This window comes from Chiloscyllium plagiosum, unplaced genomic scaffold, assembly GCF_037043375.1.
Source record: "Chiloscyllium plagiosum isolate Xiang-an unplaced genomic scaffold, Cpla_swu_hap1 HiC_scaffold_42, whole genome shotgun sequence".
Taxonomy (NCBI): domain Eukaryota; kingdom Metazoa; phylum Chordata; class Chondrichthyes; order Orectolobiformes; family Hemiscylliidae; genus Chiloscyllium; species Chiloscyllium plagiosum.
In genome coordinates, this window is record NW_028270180.1 from 6,899,557 (window position 1) to 6,925,206 (window position 25,650).

Genomic DNA, 25,650 nt, shown 5'->3' on the forward strand with positions numbered 1-25,650 from the left:
ATTTAAACATGTCGCATCACAAACTAGCCATCCACCCGACGAAGCTGACCAATACCCATCTTAAACAGCAAATATGCTCACATAGAGTCCAAAGCAGCCTTCTTGCACCAGATTTAAAAACAAACTCATGATATTCATTTTAGACGCGACTGCAAAATCAAGTTGAGCACAGACAACAACAGGATATGTAAACACTCTTTTGGTCAACTGGCTACTTCACCTTAGGTTGTAAACCTTTTGCCTCTGGTTTTAGTAGCGATAATTTCTGTGATCATCTGGGCCAGCCTATTTAAAAACAAGGGACAGACAGACAACAAATGCTGTGCTGATTCGTGGCAGCCACATTCCAAGAATGAATAAGACAAAAAAAAATAGATAATGCTCTGCTTTCCACTGTTGAAGGGAGGCAAGAAAGTACAATTGCACATTTTTTAAATAAACCCACAAAAGACATTCAGTACCAAAGGCTGCATGCTCCTGCATAGGCAATGTTTTATTTTAAATACAATACACAGACACTGAAAATTGTCTGACCATTTTCAGCCAATTCGCCAAGCATTTTTGTAATAATGCTCTTGATGTAACATGTAAATGAAACCAGTCTGAGATTTAATGCATTTCATAACAGATGGTGAAAGGTTTTTCAAGATAGTGTTTCAGACAATAATATGATTAATCAAAATAATTACAGCTAAATACTCAAGTATTATAAAGTCGCAATTCTTCAGAACCACATCTTTCATTTAACAAACATATTCAAATAATATTTTCTGACGGGCATATGCCCGAAACATAGATTCTCCTGCACCTCGGATTCTGCCTGAGCTGCTGTGCTTTTCCAGCACCACACCTTTTGACTCTGATTCTCCAGCATCTGTGGTCCTCGCTTCCCCCCAATGTACAGTACTGTGCCCAAGTTAATAAAGGGTGGCAGGATACTGGCCTCTCTGCAGTAATGTCATCAACCCTTTTTCTAAATTGACAGACTTTACATGATCCTGTAGAAATTATGGAAATATTCAGCTTCAAAATCCATGTCCTAATTTAGAATCAGCATACCTCAAATGTAGTTTGAATGTGTGTGCGCACACGCGCGCAGAAACGTGGACTCACTGATGAGGGCCATACCTCTAATGATTTAAATCAATGCAACATTCCTATAAAAGCCACTGTAGCATTCCTATCCTAACGATCCTGTATCAAAGGAATGGCATCAGAGCTTGGAAAGATTAGATATTAGATTCCCTACAGTGTGGAAACAGGCCCTTCGGCCCAACAAGTCCACACTGACCTTCCAAACAGTAATCCACCAAGACCCATTTCCCTCTGACTAATGCGTCTCATACTATGGGCAATTTAGCACAGCCAATTCACCGAAATCTTTGGATTGTGGGAGGAAACCAGAGTACCCTGAGGAAACCCATGCAGACACGGGGAGAATGTGCAAATTCCACACAGACAGTCACCCGAGCCTGGAATTGAACCCCAGGTCCTGGTGCTGTGAGGCAACAGAGCTAACCACTGTGCTAACATGTCACCCCAACCAAAGACCAGAGGAAAAAAATAAACTTAACAGAAATGTGACATTCATAACCAGAATTTGTGCTTATACTTAAATACATAAAAGCCAAATTGATCACTTAAATAAAAAGTCTAGTTTTATTTTGCAAGGGACATGTGCAACCACACCTTGGCAGCCACATAACAAGGCTCAAGTTTTATTCTGATTAATTCTCACATATCTCATGTTACTGGTACTTATATACAATGTGATGTATGATCAATCCAGATCTAAAGAAGCAGTGCTTAAAGTATCTCATTCCAAACTCCCAGATCCAAAATTCAACTAGGAGAACTTAGCAAATCAAAAATAAGTACAATCAACTAGTGGCTGCATTTTGAATAATTCTCCAATAAACAGGCATGACAAAATGAGAATTTTAATAGCACATACAGCTTTCCTCAAATGTAGAGAGGTCAGTGAAAGCACTTTTGAATTGACAAAAAAAGTTGACAGAAGGAAATTATGTCACCCTTTCATCTTCTGAAAGATGAGCAGAGGTTGATGCAGTTCAGAAGCAATGTTGTCATCTTAATCATTCTCAGTTTCACCAATATTTAGTTTCATCCCTAGAGTAAATGTCAATTCATGAAATAGAGCCAAAGGCAAAATGAAGGGCAACAGATAATCTAGTTATTAACAGAGTTTCATTATAAATCCTATTTAGGAACACCTTCCTGAGGTGCTGGACAGCAAATAGGTGCAGACTGCAGAGCATGTGCCAGATGTAAACCTGGCCACAACAACTAAAAAAACAGTTAAGTTCATAACACAAGAGCGAATTTTACTCAAATTTCTTTTCAGCATAAAATAAGATTAAGAACAAGCATTAAAGTTTCACCCTTAAAGGAGCTCCTGTGGCCTTCAAAAGTGTAAAGTTTGACCTTTTTTGAATTGTTATTTAATGTTGAATAGCAAGAGGCCATTTCTGGTGAGGGCATTTCTTGCCTATCCCTAAATATCCTTGAAATGTGTAGCTTATCAGACCATTTCAGAGGACAGTTAAGAGTCAATCACATGGCTGTGGGTCTGAAGTCAAATGTAGGCCAAGCCAGGAAACGAAGATGGATTTTATTCCCTCAAGGACATTGGTGAACCAGACACGTTTCTACAACAATCGGCAATTGCTGCATGGTTGTCATTAGGCTGACTTACAATTCCAGATTTTTATTGAGTTCAAATTTCACTATCTGCTGTGGAGGAGTTGTAGTGGTTGTAATAAGGTCAGCCAGGTGGATCTCATAGGAGTTCTCTGATTGGACCAGAGTAAGAGCTCCAATCAGGGAGCCCTGGCTGACAGATAAGAACAAGAGTGTCAGACATCCTGTTCACTCTGGGAGTTGACTCTGACGAGGCTATACCAGAGTCAAGGGCTCTCCATGTGTAAATAAATAGTGACTTGGTAATGGGATACCAGTCTGTGCGGCCTATTTCAGAGTTTGAACCCATATCCTCAGAATATTAGCCGAGGATAATATGGCACTGCCCATCTCAGGTTCCATGAAATATGGCACAGAAAAACAATATTCAATTTAAATATAGCACAGCAAATAAGCCCAAGAGACAGAACCAATTGAGCAGTCGATGCTCCAAGCAGAACTATCTCAAATGCTGCTCCAACTCCTCCCATCAGAAGGTTCCTCTTGCCTGCCTTTGCAGTTGCTCAGAGACTGAAGCTATGATTGGTAGTTTACTGACGGCAAAAGAGAGGGAACCTATGATTGGAGGAGCTGGAGCAATCACACAGTGGGAACAGGAGAGAGGGAGATAGAGATAGAGAAAGGGGCTAATATGGTGGCGGGTCCAGGACAGGGAATCCAGGGATCCTGTACAATACAAAAAAAGTGTGGATGCTAGGTCAGAAATAAAAACAGAAATTGCTGGGAAACCTCAACAGGTCTTGCAGCATCTGTGGAGAGAAAGCAGAGTTAACGGTTTAGGTCCAATGACCCTTCTCCAGACTGCAATAAGCATTTTCAGCTCCAGGAACATTGAATCAGAGTTCAAGAGCTTTATTACAAGCTGTGCCACAGGGAGGGGAGAGGTCACCTGGATACTTTGTTCCAGATGGAGGTCACACTCTTCAGATTAGGTCATTCAATTAGGTCTGTGATCAGGGATGCAGTGTATCACTGCAGGTAAGACGGGTAAGTACAAGGACCCAGTGAATAGTGTCCCTGCCAGTTTCAAACAGTTATGAGGTTCCGGGATGCTGTGTGGATGAAAGCAGGGACTGCAGGAAAGATAAACAAACTGATCATGATACTGTAGTACAAGGAGCCATTCAAGTGGAGGATGAAAATAGGAACAGGGTAGTGGTAGTGATAGTACAATTACTTAGGCTGACAGATGCTGTTCTCTGCAGCTGTAAGCAAGTGTCCTGAAAGCTGTGTTGTTTGCCTGGTGCCAGGTTTAAGTACATCTCAGGAATGGAGAGGGAGGGGAGAGGAGGGATCCAATTGTCATCATCTACGTCAATAACAACAGCATTGATAGGGCCAGAAAGAAGATTTTGCTGAAAGGATTTGAGTAGTTAAGAACTAAATTAGGAAGCAAAAATATCGTAAGTAATAATCTTAGGATGACCATCTCAACCACAAACAAACTGTCCAGTAGAACAGGCTTCACTTGAGTCCTAGTGGTCGCAGTAACCACACTACCATACATCAAGAGCATTTCCGAACTGACAGCCAGACTAGCCACACTACCATACATCAAGAACATTTCCGAACTGATAGCCAGACTACTGCGACCACTAGGACTCATAACAGCACACAAACCAACAAACACTCTCAGACAACAACTCACCAGAACGAAGGACCCAATACCCAGCATGAGCAAAACCCCATGCAAGGACTGCACAAAACACTACATAGGACAAACAGGAAGACAGCTAACGATCAACATCCATGAACACCAACTAGCCACGAAACGACATGACCAGCTATCCTTAGTAGCCACACACGCAGATGACAAGCAAGATGAATTTGACTGGGACAACACTACTATTATAGGACAAGCCAAAGAGAGCACAGCCAGGGAATTCCTAGAGGCACTGCACTCATCCACAAATTCAATCAATAAGCACATCGCCCTGGACCAATATACCGACCACTGCAACAGACAGCTAGAACTGAAAACCGGAGCGGCAGATTCAAACCACTACAAATGCCGGAGGAAAGATCACAGAAGCGCTTTACAGGAGGCTCCCAAGCACTGAGGATGTCACCTAGACAGGGGACGAAACATCTGCAACACAAATTCCCAGCTCGGCGAACAGAACCACAATAAATATATATCTTTATGTTTGTAGTGAGTCATGAAATATTTTATAGGAGACCTCAAAGCACAAGAGAGGGAGGGATAGATTTAAACAATGGTGGTGTGGATAAAAGGCAACATTACTCACTTATAAATAAAAGTGTAAGTGTGAAAGTATGATGACGCAACTCTCTTTTTTAAGAAAAGATTTGGACTTTTCCCTGCTAATTCCTCCTCCTAAACTCAGCTTTCAAGTTTGGAAATTACTGCTGGAACAACAATGGAAAAAAGAAAAAAAAAATTAAGTCCTTTTCAATGATTTCCTTTGTTGTGTTTTTCCAATATTTAGGGAATATAGTTTAAAAATATAAACAGAGGGATAGAAACTAGTGGGGAAAGTCAGAATTTTTACTGTCCTCCTTTTTCGATCTTTCTTCAAATGTACAGAAATGTGCACCTGTGTCAAGATTGACAACCTGAAGACAATGTGCGTATTTTTGTTTTAGAAAAACATTTTGAGATGTAGAAAAGGCTGAGAGTCCAGTTGATCATCCAGACCTTGTATTTACTTTAATATATGTTGCTGAAGTGTGACAACAAGGTGGATGGGGTTGGGTGGCAATGGTGATAGAGATGAAGGAGAACTGTTCAATTGTTGTTGGATATTTGGCTGTAAGCCTAGCACAGTGTCTTATTTCTTTAATATCCTTCAAATGGAGGCTGAAAGCAAGTTTACAAATTCCTACTTCAAGGGGAGTCTGGTTTCCTACTTAAATCTTTATATCTAAGGATCCCCTGTAAACCAAAACATAGCCCCCAAAATCAAATTGTAGTCCCCAAAGAGAATACTCAGAAATAACTATTTTGATCCTAGTATTATACAAGCTGTGCATGAATATCAAATCAATTTAGAACATTAAAAAAAATCTTATGACGTATTTCATTACAACTCATGCTAGGAAAAAGAAATGAAGAAATAAGTTTTAGACATAAAGAATCTGAAGGAATCAATTACATAAGTAACGTTGATGTCTAATCTAAATAATTTACAACGCCTTCCAAATAAAATGCAAAGTTTTGCACAAGCAAAACTGAAAAGCAAATTTAAATTAAGATTTCGTCAGAATCAGTGTCCACAATTTGACAGAAGAGATGATGAGCAATTTTTAAAAATGGAGAAAAGGAATATCAGGAGTAGCCTGAACAAGGTAGTGTGAAGAGTCACAGCAATCTATGAATGAATGCCTCAAAATTGTCTTAAGACAGGGGTCTCTATTATACTCAGCTACCACTTGCAGAACTATATGCTCCATTATATGTCACTACAATGTTGAATGAATACAAATCAGCTCTGCTACAACTTGCGTTTCTTCAATCTGAATTGGTTGAATAACACAATTGAAGAACTTCGACCATTATTTGTAAAATGCAAACTTTCCTTATTGTATTGGCTATAACGCGATTCAGGCCCCACTAGTTTAAATGGGGCTACTATGGCACTATTTCCTTATAACACAGGAATGGAACTATCACATTATAAAAGAACAGACTGTATGTAGATATTAAAGAGACTTCAATAATCATGTTAAAACTTTATTAGAAATTTTCAACCAGTGCAGCTTTAAGCAAGGTGCTCTGCTGTTTTATCACATCACATACCATAATAAGCATTTCTTTTTAAAGAGAACCCTCAAGTTTAGTCTCAACTTGTATGAAGAATAGAAGACTTTAGGGAATATAGTTTAAAAATATAAACAGAGGGACAGAAACTAGTGGGGAAAGTCAGAATTTTTTCTGTCCTCCTTTTTCGATCTTTTTCAAATGTACAGAAATGTGCACCTGTGTCAAGATTGACAACCTGAAGACAATGTGCGTATTTTTGTTTTAGAAAGACATTTTGATATGTAGAAAAGGCTAGGAGTCCAGTTGATCATCCAGACCTTGTATTTATGAAAACTTTGTCAAAACTGTCGTTCAGTTGAATTGTTACTTGTTTATAGACTTCATTTTTCCCCACATGGGTTTTAAAAACATCATGAAATCTGTTATGATTAACTACATGCTTCTTTGAACAGAAATAAAAGTGTATGATCTTTAATGGAAAAGATGAGCAACATTTTTGGGAGAAACAAGTAAAATATGAAGTAAAAATATTTAAAGTTGAAAGGCAATTGCCATGCATAATTGAAGTGCAACTACGTATCCTACGTCATACAATTTTGCTCTACCATTCCAGACACAAGAAGCAATAGAATCTGTGCCAGTTAGTTGTATCTCACCATCGCGAGAATGCAAACAGCAACAAGCATTATATCAAAATTGCAATTTCTGATTTATCCAGTTGACCTCAAGGCTCCCTCATTTATCTTTTCAGTTTATCTAGCTAGGTCTTGACACTGTAATTACTTAATTGCTACAATTAAACCTAAAATGTGCTTGTTCTAATTAAAGAAAGTGGCCAGTAATGTTGCATAAATTATAGTAAAGCATTTCAGACACACTGCACTCTAATTGTACAAATGGGAGGGTATCAAATGAGTTAAAATCTGTTCCATTTACTAAATTTATTACAGTATAAACCAAATGCAATGTCCAAGGAGAAGCTCTGGCATTGAATACACTGGTGAGTTTTCCATCCACTATGGAATTGGAACCAATTGAAAGCCAATGTTTAAAAATGCAATTTGTAATGAGATTATCTGTGAAACAAACTCCATGGATAATGTATCAGCAAAGGACAAACTAATACGCTGAATTTTCAATCTCAGCATATCAAATGAATTATGAACTGCAGTTTCTGTGTACTGGCCGCTATCAGTCAAACGGACACAGCTGACACATACCAAATTCATTATGAAGAATAAATGCTGCCATTATCTCTGATCTGATTTACAGTCTTGGATCCTTCTATACAATGGCAATAAATCATAGAGACAATTGTGAATACACAAGTTTCCCAGGAAAATGCCATCATGCAAAGAGATGACCCTCTCCCCTCAACCTTCTCACTTTACCACTCCACTTGAGTATCATGACTCTTATTGGGTTACATTGCCGAGGCACTGGCAGCTCTGTGATCTTAGCTAAGCCAGTGATTGTCTGCAAACTATCAGGAATAGGATGATAGGTTTTCAGAGGGAGTGTGAGGAGGATGATTGAAACTCATGATGGGGTAAAAGTGCATTTCCATTATTGTTGATTCATATCCATGTCAAATTGCCTCCCTCCTTTTGGGAAACAATTATCTTGCATCACTATCAGCAACCATAGGCATTCTGCTGATATATGTTATACCGCTTGCCTATTACATGCTCTTGGAATGACAACCTAAAAGTTGACTTTTGGGTTAGCCTTGATCCTGAAACTATTCAAACAAAGAAACTAATCGAACGCATAATAAAGTCATCTGTGCTAGTTTAACACTGTTCTAGAATCTATGACTTGGGTCAATTAGTAACACTCATTGCTGAATCAAAAGGTTGTTGATTCAAGCCCTACTGAGAAGTTGAACCATATCAGCTAAGCTGATATTTCAGTGGTGTATTAAAACTAAGGCATTTTTGAAGCTGCCATACTTTGAATGACATGTTAGTCTGAGATGCTCAGATGGCTGCTCAATATGGCACTATTTAAGGATAACATGGAGTAACTGACTGTGGTTATAAGATTTGGCTACGTAGTTCCTAAAAATAGCTTTTGACGCTATTTTGTATCACTCTATCATCTCTTGAAAAACTAATACAATTGCAGTACTAGAATTATAATGCAGAATTGTCCAATGGTAATAATAATTGGAGGAAGTATAGCTAATGTAGGACAGTATCCTCTGAAAAGCTGACCCCTGACTCTTTCTCAATTCTGCAATTCAAGAGAAAGATGAGGAGTGCAGGCGTTAACAGACACGGTCATTCATATATGAAAAATGTTTGAAGAATAATTAACATAAATGTTGCTCATGGGCATGTGCCCATGGAGATGGGGTATCGTTGCTTTAGCTAATATATAAACCAGCAGACCTAGAGTACTCGAGGCCAGAAACAATAGAATCCCTCTAGGTGTATGCGTGACAAGGAATACACATTTTGAACACCAAACACATTGAAATTGGACCGAGACACCTCAGAGTGGAACATGATGGAGGGAGAAAAGTTTGAATCTATTCACTTTGTAATTTTCAACTGGAAATGTTTTGGCCTTGGGCTGTATCTATACCACCATATGTATATTGAAAGTACTAAAAGTTTTAGAATCTTTTAGATCATGGATCATGCTGTATGGAGACAAGTTGAATTTTGTTGCCCATTCTATAATTTTCAAGTTCAAATGTATTTTTATATACTTTTACAAATTTTATGAATAAAGTATGTATTTGGAAAAATTAAAATTAAAAATAAAACAATAACAGCACACAGCACACTTACATACAAGCTTATACTGTAGTTAATTCTATAAAGTTACTGCACTTTGGAGCACCTTAAAAATTGCACTGAGCTACCATGACCACTAAAACATGTAGCATTCAAGCACCTCATTTTGTCTGTGAGCCTTGATGATACTGGTTTCATGGCATTGCATGTAATGTGTAAATCAATAAAGATAACTGATCAAATGTTTCTTTACTTTGAGTATTCCTGCCTTTATTAAACAGGAAGATTATGATTATTTTCTTCACTCTGCCATAGGATGTGAACATCACGAGCAAAGCCAGCACCTGTTATCTGTCCATAATTTCTCTTAAAATGGCTGTCTCGGTCACTTCATAGGGCAGTTGCCAATCAACCATATTACTGTCCATCTGGAGTCACACGTAGGCCAGACCAGGTAAGAACATTGGACTTCACAGAATTAAACAGACTTTCACAAGAACTGATGAAAGCTTCACAGTCACCATGAACCTGGCTGTTGCAGGTTCCAGGATTTAGATGTTTCAGTAAGAACAGAGAAGATGGCAAAAGAGAGGACGTGTGGCACTGTTAGTCAAGGACAATATTACTGTGGTAGAAAGGATGTTTGAGGACTCATTTACTGAGGTAATATGGGTTCAGGTTAGAAACAGGAAAGGAGGTCAATCTGTTGGGAGTTTTCTATAGGTCTCCAAATTGTTCCAGAGATGTAGAGGAGAGGATAACAAACATAATTCTGGATAGGAGTGAGAGTAATAGGGTTGCTGTTATGGGGGACTTTAACTTCCCAAATATTCACTGGAAATACTATAGTTTGAGTACTTTAGATGGGTCAGTTTTTGTCCAATGTGTGCAGGATGGTTTCCTGACAGTATGTAGACAAGCCAACAAGGGGCAAGGCCACACTGGATTTGGTACTGGGTAATGAACCTGGTCAGGTGTTAGATTTGGAGGTAGGTGAGCGCTGTGGTGATAGTGACCACAATTCAGTTATGTTTACTTTAGCAATGGCAAGGGACAGGTATATAATGCTGAGCAAGAGTTATTGCTGGGGGAAAGGCAATTATGATTCGATTAGGCAAGATTTAGGATGCGTACGATGGGGAAGGAAACTGCAGGGAATGGGCACAATTGAAATATGGAGCTTATCCTTGACAAGTATGTACCTGACAGGCAGGGGGGAAGTGGTCGAGCGAGGGAGCAGTGGTTTACTCAAGAAGTTGAATCTCTTGTCAAGATGAAGAAGAAGGCTTATGTGAGGATGAGATATGAAGAATCAGTTAGGGTGCTTGAGAGTTACAGGTTAGCCAGGAAAAGACCTAAAGAGAGAGCTAAGAAGAGCCACAAGGGGACATGAGAAGTCATTGGCAGATAGGATCAAGGAAAATCCTAAAGCTTTCTCGAGGAATATCAGGAATAAAAGAATGAATAGAGAAAGATTAGGGCCAATCAAGGATAGTAGTGAGAAGGTGTTTGGAGTCAGAGGAGATAGGGGAAGCACTAAATGAATATTTTCCATCGTATTCGCACTAGAAAACAACAATATTGTTGAGGAGAATACGGAGATACAGACTACTAGACTAGATGGGATTGAGGAGGTGGTGTTAGCAATTCTGGAACGTGTGAAAATAGTTAAGTCCCTGGGATGGATGGGATTTATCCTAGGATTCTCTGGGAAGCCAGAGAGGAGATTGCAGAGCCTTTGGCTTTGATCTTTATGTCATCATTGTCTACAGGAATAGTGCCAGAAGACTGGAGGATAGCAAATGCTGTCCCCTTGTTCAAGAAGGGGAGTAAGGACAACCCAAGTAATTCTAGACCAGTGAGCCTTACTTCGGTTGTGGGTAAAGTGTTGGAAAGGTTAAGAGATAGGATTTATAATCATCTAGAGAGGAATAAGTTGATTAGGGATAGTCAAGTTTTGTGAAGGGTAGGTCATGTCTCACAAACCTTGAGTTCTTTGAGATAGTGACCAAACAGGTGGATGAGGGTAAAGCGGTTGATATGGTGTATATGGACTTCGGTAAGCTGTTTCATAAGGTTCCCCACGGTAGGCTATTGCTCAAAATACAGAGCAGCAGGTCAGGCAGCATCCAAGGAACAGGAGAATCGACGTTTCGGGCATAAAAGCACTTCGTTTATGCCCAAAATGTCGATTCTCCTGTTCCTTGGATGCTGCCTGACCTGCTGTGCTTTTCCAGCAACACATTTTCAGCTCTGATCTCCAGCATCTGCAGACCTCACTTTCTCCTCAAAATACAGAGGCATGGGATTGAGAGTGATTTAGCGGTTTGGATCAGAAGTTGATTAGCTGAAAAAAGACAGAGGGTGGTGGTTGGTTGGAAATGTTCATCCTGGAGTTCAGTTACCAGTGGTGTACTGCAAGGATCTGTTTTGGGGCCACTGCTGTTTGTCATTTTTATAAATGACCTGGATGAGGGCATAGAAGGATGGGTTAGTAAATTTGCAGATGAGACTAAGGTCGGTGGAGTTGTGGATAGTGTTAAAGGATGTTGCAGGTTACAGAGGGACATAGATAAGTTGCAGAGCTGGGCTGAGAGGTGGCAAATGGAGTTTAATGTGGAAAAGTGCAAGGTGATTCACTTTGGAGGGAGCAACAGGAATAGAGAGTACTGGGCTAATGGTAAGATTCTTGGTAGTGGAGATGAGCAGAGAGATCTCGGTGTCCAGGTACATAGATCCCTGAAAGCTGCCACGCAGGTTAATAGGGTTGTTAAGAAGGCCTATGGTGTGTTAGCTTTTATTGGTAGAGGGAATGAGTTTCAGAGCCAAAAGGTCATACTGCATCTGTACAAAACTCTGGTGCAGCTATACTTGGAGTATTGCGTACAGTTCTGGTCACTGCATTATAGGAAGGATGTGGAAACTTTGCAAAGGGTTCAGAGGAGATTTACTAGGATGTTGACTGGTATGGTGGGAAGGTCTTATGAGGAAAGGCTGAGGGAATTGAGGCTGTTTTCGTTAGAGAAAGGAAGGTTGAGAGGTGACTTAATTGAGACATAAGATAAACAGAGGGTTAGATAGGGTGGACAGTAAGAGCCTTTTTCCCTCGGATAATGATGGCTAGCATGAGGAGACATAGCTTTAAATTGAGGAGTGATAGATATAGGACAGATGTCAGAGGTACTTTCTTTATTCAGAGTAGTAGTAGGAGCGTGGAACGCACTGCCTGCAATAGTAGTAGACTCACCAACGTTAAGATCAACTAGGAGAAAGTGAGGACTGCAGATGCAAGGAGGAGAGCTTCCTGAAGAAGGGCTTATGCCCGAAACATCGATTCTCCTACTCCTCGGATGCTGCCTGGCCTGCTGCGCTTTTCCAGCACCACACTTTTCAACTCACCAACGTTAAGGGCATTTAATAGGTCTTTGATAAACATATGGATGAAAATGGAATAGTGTACGATAGATGGGCTTCAGATTGGTTCCACAGGTCAGCGCAACATCAAAGACTGAAGGGCCTGTATTGTGCTGTCATCTTCTATGTTCTATGATGGAGGCTGGCTTTGAATTTCAGTTCCCACCCCTCCCCCAAAAAAGCTAACCGAATTCAAATTCCATAGCTGCTGTGATGTGCCCTCTGGACTACTGAACTGATGACATCAACACAATATTCCCCAAATATCCCAAGGCCTAACAATTTGCTTAGCCAATTATCAATCTGTATAATCACAACATTTGTACTGTTCAGGAATTCAGTTACTCAGAATGCAAAATGCAGCTCAAAATGGTAGCATTCAATGGACAGAGAAATGAAGTATGAAATGAGTACAGTTGTTACATAACAATTCACCATGGCAACAATATCCTTTCAGAGAACATTAGACTGGTTTTTCAATGATTTCACAAAATTCTGTCTGTTTTCTTGCATTTATAAACTCATCCATGGTTACTAAATCCAAATGCACAATTTCCAAGCACTATAGAATATCTTAACTTACAGCTAAATAGATATGTTTGTATAATTTGTTTTGCAGACAGCATAATGAAAATGTGTTTTATATCAAGTGCAGCAAGCATACTGCAATGTCAATAGCTCAACAGAAAACAAAGATATTTTGTAACGTATTAAAGCCAACAATTTTTACACAATGAAAAAGCTCATCATGTTCAACAATCATTGAAATTACCTACCACTAAAATCCCTCCAAGATGTGTAAGCAGAAATTGTTATCCAGATTGTTTACCCTTAGAAGCCTTTAATAAAAAGGGACTTATCCTTACAATAAATCCTGAATTAAATTTGGGTTTTTGAATAGACTCTGATAATAAGTCACATTGATCACTTCTGTTATTCCACAGAATATGTATTAAAGGAAGAATGGTGAAATTTCAATTTGGTGTAACTGCTAGATTTTTACATCATTTTCAGCTATTTCAACAGCCTTCACATCATAGGCTGGTCACTTTCTATATAGCCAGTCATTTTAACGACACATATGAAATTTTTGAAAAACTGGCTCTCAATTTATTATAATCTGCAAATTCGATCGACTTGCATTGAATCTCTTCCTTCAAATCACTGCTTAACATATTACAAAGGACTCAATTCTGCTCCTTTCGACCTTACAAACAACTTCTCTCCAGGTACCAAGATCCACTGGGAATCCAATCCAGTCAAGAGTTCCAGATAGAAGTCTAATTGTTGAGCTTGGTGAAAGGTTTCTTTAAAATCTAGGCACACTGTCATCAGGCTTTCTAAGCTTCACCCAGGTTAAAAACAAAGGAGACTGTTCATGCAGGATCCTTCCTTTTTCAGTCCATGTTAGCTACTATTTGCAAGGTACCAGATTATCAACTGCATTTACATGCTAATCTATTAGTAGTTTCTTAGTATTCTATTCTTAATCACTGGCAGTGCCCCACATTTATCCACTTCTCTCTTTATATTTCATGATATTGTTATGAAGGTGTAGGTGTGTACTGTACCTTTAAGAGATAGTGAAAGCTGGGAAGGACTGACTGAAAGCACAGAGTGAGCTGAACAGTTTAAAAATGGTTGCGAAACAAATAGCTGGAGCTGAGTTGCCATGGTACACAACAAAATCGAATCCAGCCAATCAATTTAAAGTATGCCTCAAGATAGCAAAATCCAATCGAATTTGAATTTTAATGTTTTGAATGACATCAAACCAATGATTTGGAGATGCCGGTGTTGGACTGGGGTGTACAAAGTTAAAAATCACATAACACCAGGTTATAATCCAACAGGTTTAATTGGAAGCACACTAGCTTTCGGAGCATCGCTCCTTCATTACCAACTGATGAAGGACCGACGCTCTGAAAGCTAGTGTGCTTCCAATTAAACCTATTGGACTATAACCTGGTGTTGTGTGATTTTTAATCATCAAACCAATGAGACAGTCTGACGTTTTGGGGTATATAAAATCAGATATTTTGAGCAGCAAAGAGCACCAAAAAAATACGGCCTGCATAGCCTCTCTCTGAAAGGTACCTTTTCATATGAAAGTTATGAAGCTGAAGACCGGAAAAGAGACCCAGGAAAGTACAAACGAAGATACCTGGGAAAAGCGACAACTGGCTGGTTTTGAAATCTGAACTTTTTTGTTAAACGTAACCGAGGGTTTTATTGGATCAGTATGTTGTTGTACAGTGGAAGGTATATAAATTAATCAGACAAAGGAGGATTACGATGTGGATAGTTGTTGATTAATGTTTTTGTGTTTCTTGGAGTTAAAGAATAAATTGTTAATTTCTTTTTCTTTAAATAGTGGGAATTTGGTAGTTCTTTGTCATTCATACTTAAACAGATTATGAGACGACGTGAGCTTTTCTGTGGCTCTGGTTCAAATTAGCATAAGGGTTTACCCTGTCTCGTAACAGTATGTATCATGTAGCATCGGGAATTTGAGGCTGAGCCACAGTCTTCTGTTCCTGCTGTGCACTCCAAATCCGTCAACGCTCTAATAACTCCAAGACTAAACAATACATTTCCCAACCCTTGTGCCAAATTTGACCATGATAAGAGCAATTCTGCATCTCCTCCTGCCCTCCAAGATATTTGCACTGTTTCAATTCGGACATCATAAGGGTCTGTATTTTTAAAAGCAATCCATCATTAGGTGGTCAGGCCTTCAGATGCCAAGACTCCAAGGCCTGTAATTCCTTTCCTAAATCTCTCCACTTTTCGTCTTTCTTTTAAGATGTTTCACAAAACTTATTTCCCTAACTAAACCTTTGATCATTTTCCCGAGTACTGTTTGTGTGCGTTCGCGTTAATTTTGTTGTTTCTTTTAAAACACTACCTGCTGCCACAGCATCAGAATAGGAACTTTGCAGTGCTAACAACATTGTTGTTGCCTCCAGTTTACCACCTGTCTCACTGCCCTGCTCATCACCCAGTTCCTGGCTTTGCTCAAGCAGGGATGCAGGTGAGGCAGCAAAAGTCAAGGTTTGGAAACAGGGCAGTGAGAAAGTTGACAGAAGGAGGGAGGAGGAGGTGAATAGGGTGGGAGTGAAACTACAGTGAGGCAGCAAAGGGTTGAGTGGGACAGTGATAGTTAGACATCTGAACCATTATTCTTTGATGCAGTGATGTCACAAGCACTGAAATTCCATGTGTATGAAGTGAAATTGCACTGGCAGCAACACAGCCTTTTAAATTGCTCTTGTGAAACACCTTGAAATGTTTTATCACATTAAAGATACCATAAGTAGAAATTATTCTCCTGACTTTCATCTTGCTTATATCAATAGCTTCAAGTCAATAGTGTGTTAGCTAATGGCTTTCCTATGTTTGACTGTCATTTACAGTTTCTGCTTTTGAACTCTTCTTTCATCTGACCAATCTCCTACTGATTTTATTTATATCCTAGTCAATGCTTTTTGCCACTTTTCTCTGTTTCAAAGGTAGTTACGAGAAAAGTGTTTGAAATAATAATATTCATCTCAGAGAACTAACTTACCTTTCACCCTGCAGGGCTTCATTTTCCTCCTTGTTTTGCTTATAATTAATTTTAGCTATTTTGGCACAAATTTAAATCTACATTTAATGGTCATGCTTGCTATACGTTACTTTAAACAACCCTACAAAGTTATATTCGCAGGATATTGGGTGTATGGCTGAACAAAGAGACCTTTGACTGCAGGTTCAAAGTTTCTTGAAAGTGGAACTGCAGGTAGACAGGATAGTGAAGGTGGTGTATGCTTGCCTTTATTGGTCAGTACATTGAGTAAAGGAGTTGGAAAGTCATGTTGCGGCTAAGACATTGGTTAGGCCATTTTTGGAATACTGCATACAATTCTGGTCTCCTGCTATAGGAATTATGTTGTGAAACCTGAAAGGGTTCAGGAAAGATTTACAAGGATGTTGCCAAGGTTGGAGGGTTTGAACTATAGGGAGATGCTGAATAGGCTGGGGCTATTTTTCCTTGAGTGTCAGAAGTGGAGGGATGACCCTATAGCAGTTTATAAAATCATGAGGGGCATGGATAGGGTGAGGGCATGAGTTTAATGTGAGAGGAGAAAGATTTAAAAAGGGTACCAAGGGGCAACCTTTTCACGCAGAGGGTGGTACGTGCATGAAATGAGCTGTCAGAGGAAGTGGTGGAGCTGGTACAATTAGAACATTTAAAAGGCATCTGGATGGGTGTATGACTACTAAGGGTTCAGAGGGAAATGGGCCAAATGCTAGCAAATGGGACTAGATTAATTTAGGATATCTGATCAGCATGGAGAAGTTCAACCAAAAGGTTCTGTTTCCACGCTGTACAGCTTGAGACATCTGTAAATGCTTGCCTATACTCGTCACTCATGCTTCTGAAGTTACCCCTCATTTTTTCTGACGTTCAAAATTATTTAAGCTGGCTTCTATTCCTTAACATTTCTGGATATCAAATCAAATTTTACCATTGTGGTTTCCGTTCCTACAAGCATTATGACCTCCCTGTATTACAATGTCAGTATCTGCACTCAGGTAGCTTTGTTGATGCTTAATTTGAGAATGGCAGCAGCAAATAGAATCAGAGAATCCCTAAAGTGCAGAAAAAGGCCAATTGGCCGATTGGATCTATACTGAACATTGAAAGAGCATCCCACCCAGACATACCCTTCTCCCCGCATGGGGTTTATACCATGGTTAAGCCACCAAACCATATCCCCAAAAACTACAGGGGAAAGCAGCGTTTCAAGATCCTTGAATTTCACAGGACTTAGAAAAATGGCCAAGTGTATGAGATTCCACACATTTTGAAACTAATGGATCATGATAAAGGTTGCTGTTGCAGCATCAGGGAAAACATGAAAGTGGTCATCTGGACTCACGTTCACATAGGCATTACTATAGTGCAGTCAAATAAAGTTTGAGTATCACTTTATTGCTTTCCAAATGATTTGGAATAATGAATTGAGAATACAATGTTGTGTTTTCTCCAAAGAGAAAAGAAAATTAAGAAAATGAAAAATTCAAAATGCCTCAAATTACACAAGAGACCAGGTAAAACAAAATCATTAAACATTGCATATCCAAGCTCAGGAGCCTCTAAGCTGCTTAGATCAAAACTCAGATTGGCAACAATCGGTTATTACATTCTATTTTTAGTAAACTTAATATACTTACTCTAAATTTTCTTACAGGAAAGTAGTTTCTTGTGGAGATCTTAAGTAATAAATCTATGGAGTGAAAATAGAGTTTTTAGTAAATACATTAAATTACACAGTCACTAAAATTATTGAAATGATAGTGAACTCATTACATATTGTTAAAGGGAATTGTATGTATATTTGAGAGAAAAAGGATTGTTGGACTACAGGGAAAGTGCGTACGATTGGATTTGGATAGTCTTTCAGAAAGCTAGAGGCGTAATGGACACAATGGCCTCCTCCTTTATTATAACACTGTGCAATTCAATCTTATAACACATTTCACCCAGATTCAATAAAGCCATTGTTCTACAATTCTTCCATCTCACCCATCTCTAGTGAATGTTTTGGTTACAGCGAGGCTTTAGCTTTACCAGTGTCAGTTATTATCCGATACTGTTCCTTTGGGAAGAGCTTTTTTTAAATGAATTTGTTCTTTGGTTTGGGTGATAGTATGGCTACATTTATTGCCAGTAATTGATAACACTTGTCTGCAAAACTGGTGGTCTGCCATCTTTTTGAATAATAAACGTGGCATTAACAGTAAAATTAATGTGGAGCTGGTCACATGTGGACTCAACTAACTATCTCCTTCACTGAAGAACATTAATGATCCAGTTATATTTTGACAATAATTTGGCAATGTTTCTGCTCACCTTTTCTACTGCCAACCCAGAACCCTTTCTAACTTATCAAATTCAGTTTTACAATGTTGTGATTTGGGTTCTAAATCTCTGCACATTGTGCTCATATAACACCATAAGTTCAAAAGGAGTCCAACCCTGCCCTGACTCAATGCCTATGAGTACATAGCCAATTACAGTCATGGAGTCATAGAGATGTACAACATGGAAACAGACCTTTCAGTCCAACCCGTCCATGCCCAACCCAATCTAGTCCCACCTGCCAGCGCCCAGCCCATATCCCTCCAAACCCTTCCTATTCATATACCCATCCAGATGCCTTTTAAATGTTGCAATTGTACCAGCCTTCACCACTTCCTCTGGCAGCTCATTCCATGCATGTACCACCCTCTGCATGAAAAAGTTGCCCCTTAGGTCTCTTTTATATCTTTCCCCTCTCACCCTAAACCTATGCCTTCTAGTTCTGGACTCCCGACCCCAGGGAAAAGACTTTGCCTATTTACCCTATCCATACCCCTCATAATTTTGTAAACCTCTACAAGGTCACCCCTCAGCCTCAGACGCTCCAGGGAAAGCAGTCCCAGCCTGTTTAGCCCCTCCCTATAGCTCAAATCCTCCCACCCTGGCAACATCCTTGTAAATCTTTTCTGAACCCTTTCAAGTTTCACAACATCTTTCCGATAGGAAGGAGACCAGAATTGCATGCAATATTCCAACAGTGGCCTAACCAATATCCTGTACATACTGAAGGAATAATCTATCTAGTCCCCTTCTCGGCAGAATCAGAGCCATCAGTATCACCACAATCCCAGTTGAGATCAATTCATTTCACACAGGTCTGAAATAAATTGAGGAAACCTGGTTTCCCAGTTCTCCACTTAATAAAACTGAATAATAACTAGGGAACCCAGGAAATGTAGCTCTGGTTAGGAAAGTAATATGGATGAGAGTCTGACAGCACCCGTGCAGGGAGAAACAGATTTAATGTTGAGTCCAGTGACCCTTCTTCACCATCGAGTCACTGGACTCAAGACATTAACTCCATTTCTCTCTCCAGATATGTTGCCAAACCGCCTGAGTTTCTTCAGCAATTTCTATTTTTGTACGTTTCCGATCTCCATCATCTACAGTTGTGTGTTTATTTCATAACATTGATGTGAATTTGTTCACTGGGGAGGCAATTTCAAATTTTGATTAGCAAGTTCCATTGATGCAGGAAAAAGTATATGTATTGTATATGTTCTGATTAGCCAGTTTCAAATATCTTCACTTTGTTCCTTATCATACAAAAATGGTTTCAGTAATGTATTTACCACCACTATGGCACAACAGAAAAACAAAAAAAAGGCATTGTATGTTTGACACTCGTGATAACATAGGTATTGCTACACAATGTCACCCACGTTCCTCTGGGAAGAGTGATCATCTACCAAGCATTCGGTTACTTTTTCCTGACAAGAAACCACTATATTAATCCAGTGAAAAACCTATGAAAACTAGCTAACGTAACATTACACAATGAAAGAAGTCGACTCACAGATGTTGGTGTTCTGGTACGCAAATGCAAGATGTCTACTTGGGTCAACTACTGAAGTATACTACCAGATCAGGCACAAGAAATAGTGAGTGCTGCAGAGCATTCAACACCAGTCTCTGTGGCAAATGTATAATAATTGATTATAAAGGTAGTCACTCAGTTTATCTTAATTTTCATAGATTCTCTATCCAAATGGTTTCCATGAGTAAAAGTCCAGAATTAGGACATTCCATAAATTGACTCATGCCAAGTAACTTTGCGCCTGATGGTGAACCAAGGAAAAAGTCTTTTGTCTTTTGATTTCCCCTCCTCTAGGTGGGAAGATTCCTGGTTTCCATCCAGTGGCCTGGCTGAGAACAGGAACCCAATGTCGGGAAATCATAGAAATGAGTCTGCTTCCTACCACTCCAGTTTTAGCTACTGAAACTAGACTAATTCAAATGGCAGCTGTACAGCAAAAGATAGAATTGGCCCATAAACATTTCAAGAATAAAAATTCGATCTCCAACTTGCACTGAACTAATTAATCCCAGCACGGCAATGGTAGGAACGTCCAAATGAGCCTCAGCACTCCTGGACAGAGAGGGGTGATGTTTGTTTTCAAACACTGCACTTCTAAAAGGCAACCCTTATGTGTACGTATATACACACACACACACTATGATAAAGATGTAGATATCAATTTTCACATTATTTGCAACTAATGTTCTCAAATAAATAACACTCAAGTGATAAGAAAAAAAATCAGGCGTGCCTTAAGGGACCAACCAGAACGATGATAATATTAAATATTAATGAAGCTTCAAGCCAGAGTGCTTTAAAGCCGACCTGTCTGTATGATAAATCTTCTAATATTAAGCGGGTGAGAAGATTCCCTTCTTTCAAAATGATTCCGTTGGAATTTTAAAACTAAAATGTCGCAAATATAGTAGGATTCCTGATGAAGGGCTTTTGCCCGAAAAGTCGAATCTCCTGCTCCTCAGATGCTGCCTGACCCCGCTGTGCTTTTCCAGCACCACACTCTCAACTCTGATCTCCAGCAATTGCAGTCCTCACTTTCGTCTTGTATTGTCATCTGATGTTGGACTTTTGTTTAAAAACCATACTCACGTTTCTGATACTGATACTCATCGATTTGTATTTACATGTTAAATTCTATGAATCATTAAACATAACAATTCCAGATCTAAAAATAAACTTGTATGAAAAGTTACTTTTAAATGCTAATTACAAGTACTAAAAGTCTGGATAAATTACCATATGATCAGAATCGGTGTCACAATTCACAGCTTTATGGCATTGAAAGTGACTGATTTAAAATACCAATTATAATCAGATGACTGAATCAACAATGATAGGCTAATCCGCTGGATTTCCTGAGCAAAAGGGACTGTAACACACAGAAAAAGGAAATGTAAAGCAGCTGGTGCCAGGCAGCCTTATGTTCATGAATCATGACTCTGTTGTTTAAAAAGTTCAATCCATGATGTTACATGCTTTTGTACGTAAATCCAACTATATCAATCAATGCTGTGAACTTAAGGTTACAGGAAACAAATTTATTTCTCAGAACAATAGATGCAATAGAGGCTTGACTGTACATTTAACTACAACGCCTACAGAAACTAGGAATCATCAAGAATCATCAGTTTATCAGCAAAATGGAGCACATTCATAGAAACTACAAGTAAATTAGATGGACACATTTTGTAATGAATGAGAAGCAATATAAACAAAATGGCATAATATTAAAAGAAATACAGGAACAGAGACTTGGACTCACATACAAAGTTACTTAAAGTGCAGAACTTGGATATTGCTGAAAAAGAAAGGCATGCCATTGTTTCCACCTAGCACTCATCATGACAAACAAGAAAGCCAAATTTTAAAGGGAGCAACAATTTATACTACATGAGAAAAGGGCACTAATTTGTTGACAAGTCAACTCTGATTCATTGAAGTGCTGCAACTAACAACTATTTTCCCTCTTGTTCTTGCTCAAAATCTTTCAAAGTGGGAAGTTGTTAAAAAAAAGAGATGGAATCCTAACCCTTCCGTTCTACAGAGATCGGAGCACAAAAGGAAGAAACCAATATTAAACATTTAGAAATCACTGGTTAGGCTTCAGGCATAGTGTGTCCAATTCAAGACATCACATTTTAGGAAGGATGTGGGTGCAAACTTTTATGCAGTTGATAATCAAGCTCACTCATCCCTAATGTGTTTAAAGATAAGTAGACAAGCAAGAGGACGGAAGAACACAACAAGCCAGGCAACATCAGGAATCAACATTTCAGGTGTAACCCTTCTTCCGGTGGGTGTAAGGGGAGCTGCAGATAAAGGGTGTGGTGGGGGCAGGGTGGGAAGGTGGGGATAAGTGAACACAGGTAGAAGGTACGACCTGCTCAGTGGATGGGAGGAATGAATCCAGTTGGTGGCTAGAAGGAAGGGCCGAAGAGAAGAATGGAAGGGAGGGAGGAGGAGCTGAAGAGGGGCTGTTCTACATAGCTAACAAAGAGGCAGATGTAACTGGGGCCCATCGAAGTGCCCATGGTCACTCTCTGGATTTGGAGGAAATGGGAGGAGTTAAAGGAAAAGTTATTAAGGGTGAGGACTACGGGATGGCCATGGATGGGGCCCAGCTACACCTGTCTCTTTGTCGGCCACTTTGAACAGTCCCTCTTTAGTACCTACACAGACACTGTGCCCCAGCTCTTTTGCCGTTACGTCAATGACTGCATCTATGCAGCATCCTGCACCCAGGCTAAACTGGAGCAGTTCATCAACTTTGCCCACAACTTCCACCCTGCCCTCAAATTCACTTGGTCCATCTTGTACACCTCCCTCCCCTTTCTCAACCTCTCCATTTCCATCTCCGGTGACAGTCTCCAGATGGACATTTATCATAAACCCACAGACTCTCTCAACTATCTGGACTACACCTCCTCGCACCCAGGATCATGCAAGAAATCCATTCCATTCTCCCAATTCCTTTGCCTCCCCCACATCTGCTCAGACAAGGGGATATTCCACTTCCAAGCATCCCAGTTGTCCACCTATTTTGAACAACATGCTTTCTCCCTTCTCATCTAGACAACCCATCACCGCACTGCCTCCATTCCACATTCCATTGCTCTAACTCCCCTTCCCCAAATGCGATAAAGACGGGGTCGCCCTTGTCTTCACCTACCACCCCACCAACACATCCAACACATCATCCTTAAACACTTTCTCCAACTAGACCTCACCACCAAGAACATTTTCCCATTCGCACCCCTCTCCACCTTCCGCAAGGACTGTTCCCTTTGCCAATCCTTGGTTTGCCAACTCTCCCCACCAACCCTCTCCCCTACCCGAAAACTCCCAGGTATTTTTCCCTGAACAGGAAAGATGAAAAACCTGCCTCTCCTCCAACCTAATGTACTGCATCAGGTGCTCCCACTGTGGTCTTCTCTACATCAAGGATTCCAAACGTAAACGAGGGAATGTTTTGCTCAGCATCTCAGCCAGGCCCGCAGGGGCCGACCTGACCTCCCAGTTACCGCCAATTTTAATCCCCTTCCCACTCCCTTTCTGACATCATCATCCTTGGCCTCCTCCTTTGCGACAACAAATCAAACCGCACATTTAAGGAACAACACCTCATCTTCTGCCTGAGCAGACTCTAACTGCCCAAAGGACTCCATTTTGGGAAAGCAAATCTTAACAGGACTTTATAACTTGATAGTAAGGTCCTGGGAGTATTACTTTTAGTAATACTCCCAGGACCTTACTATCAAGTTATAAAGTCCTGTTAAGATTTGCTTTCCCAAAATGGAGTCCTTTGGGCAGTTAGAGTCTGCTCAGGCAGAAGATGAGGTGTTGTTCCTTAAATGTGCGGTTTGATTTGTTGTCGCAAAGGAGAAGGCCAAGGATGATGATGTCAGAAAGTAATACTCCTTGAAAGTAGAGTCGCAGGTAGATAGGATAGTGAAGAAGGTATTTGGTATGATTTCTTTTATTGGCCAGGGTACTGAGTACAGGAGTTGGAAAGTCATATTGCAGCTGTACAGGACAGTGGTTAGGCCACTTTTGGAATATCGCTTGCAGTTCTGGTCTCCTTCATATTGGAAGGATATTCTGAAACTTGAAAGGGTTTAGAAAGATTTACAAGGATGTTGCCAGGGTTGGAGGATTTGAGCTATGGGGAGTGGTTGAACAGGATGGGGCTGCTTTCCCTCAGAGACTGAGGGGTGACCTTACAGAGGTTTATAGAATTATGAGGGGCATATTTGGATAAGTAGACAAGGTCTTTTCCCTGGGGTGGGGGAGTCCAAAACCAGAGGGCATAGGTTTAGGGAGAGAGGGGAAAGATATAAAAGAGACCCAATGAGCAACTTTTTCCACAAAGAGGGTGGCGTGTGTGGGGAATGGGCTGACAGAGGAAGTGGTGGAGGCTAGTACAACTGCAACATTTAAAAGTCATATGGATGGGTATATGAATAGGAAAGGTTTGGAGGGATATGGACCAGATGCTGGCAGGTGGGTCTAGGTTGGGTTGGGATATCTGGTCGGCATGGACGAGTTGGACCAAAGGGTCTGTTTCCATGCTGTACATCTCTATGACTCAAAACTCAGTTCTTCAATTTCAAATAACCTCCCTTCCCAGCACTTACCCCCTTCCCTTCCATTCCTCTCATTGACCCTTCCTTCTAGCCACCAACCGAATTCACTCATCCCATCGACTGACCAGGTCGTACCCTCTACCTGTATTCACCTATCCCCACCCTGCCACACCACCCCCTTTATCTCCAGTTCCCCTTACACACACCTCCAGTCCTGAAGGGTTACACCCAAAACTTTGACTTCTCTGATGCTGCCTGGCTTGCTGTGTTCTTCCAGCTTCCTACTTCTCTACCTTGGATTTCAACATTTGCAGTTTTATTTGTCTCTAACCAAGTGTTTAGAGATTAGAGCAGTTAGAATTTCTCTCTTTAGAGGAAAGGAGATTAATGGCAATATTTAGAAGATGTGATCAAAAGAAGAATTTTGGTAACAGTAGAGAGGGAGAAAATGTTTCCATTGGCAGGGGACACACATTTAAGATATTTGGCAAAAGAACCAGAGGAGAGATGAATAGATTCATTTTAAATGTAAAGTGTTTGAGCAATTTGGATGCACTGCTGAAATGATGGTGAAAGCAGATGCTGCAGTCTCTTTCAAAGGGGACTGTAGACACATGTAATTGTAAATGGAGAAAGGTGATTAGGGAAAAAAGACCTGAGAGCTTGACGAACTGAATAGCACTCACAAAGAGTTTGAACAGGTACAATAGGAATTCTCCTGTATTGTATGATTTTACAATACAAATATTTATAATAATTGGAAAGGGATCTCAGTTCCATTAATTATAATATAAAGCACCACTATAATGTTAGAAGAATTCAGATGTTGAGCAGATTGCATTGCACAAATTGTAGTAAAAATCCACAATAGTATTAGTACCATGGTATGATGAATGACAGGTCATCATTTGGTCTATCATGCCTGTGTCAGTTCTTTTGTAGAATTTTCTAATCAGTCCCACCTCTCTGCTCTTTCTTCAAAGTTCTTTCTTTTCTTTAATCTTCTTATAATTTCTCTA

The 25,650-nt window shown here is 39.9% G+C and overlaps 1 protein-coding gene across 5 annotated transcripts in view; it reads right to left on the minus strand.

Annotated features, from left to right (window-relative positions):
* peak1 (pseudopodium-enriched atypical kinase 1) overlaps positions 1 to 25,650 on the minus strand; it is a 183,917-nt gene that overhangs the window by 103,330 nt on the left and 54,937 nt on the right. For 3 of the 5 annotated variants that reach the window (XM_043680403.2, XM_043680404.2, XM_043680397.2), the window contains exon 2: positions 17,824 to 17,876. The exons of the other annotated variants lie outside the window; for them this stretch is intronic. The gene's annotated coding sequence lies outside the window, so the exon portion shown is untranslated. The remainder of the gene's footprint in view (positions 1 to 17,823; positions 17,877 to 25,650) is intronic. 5 annotated transcript variants of the gene reach the window in all.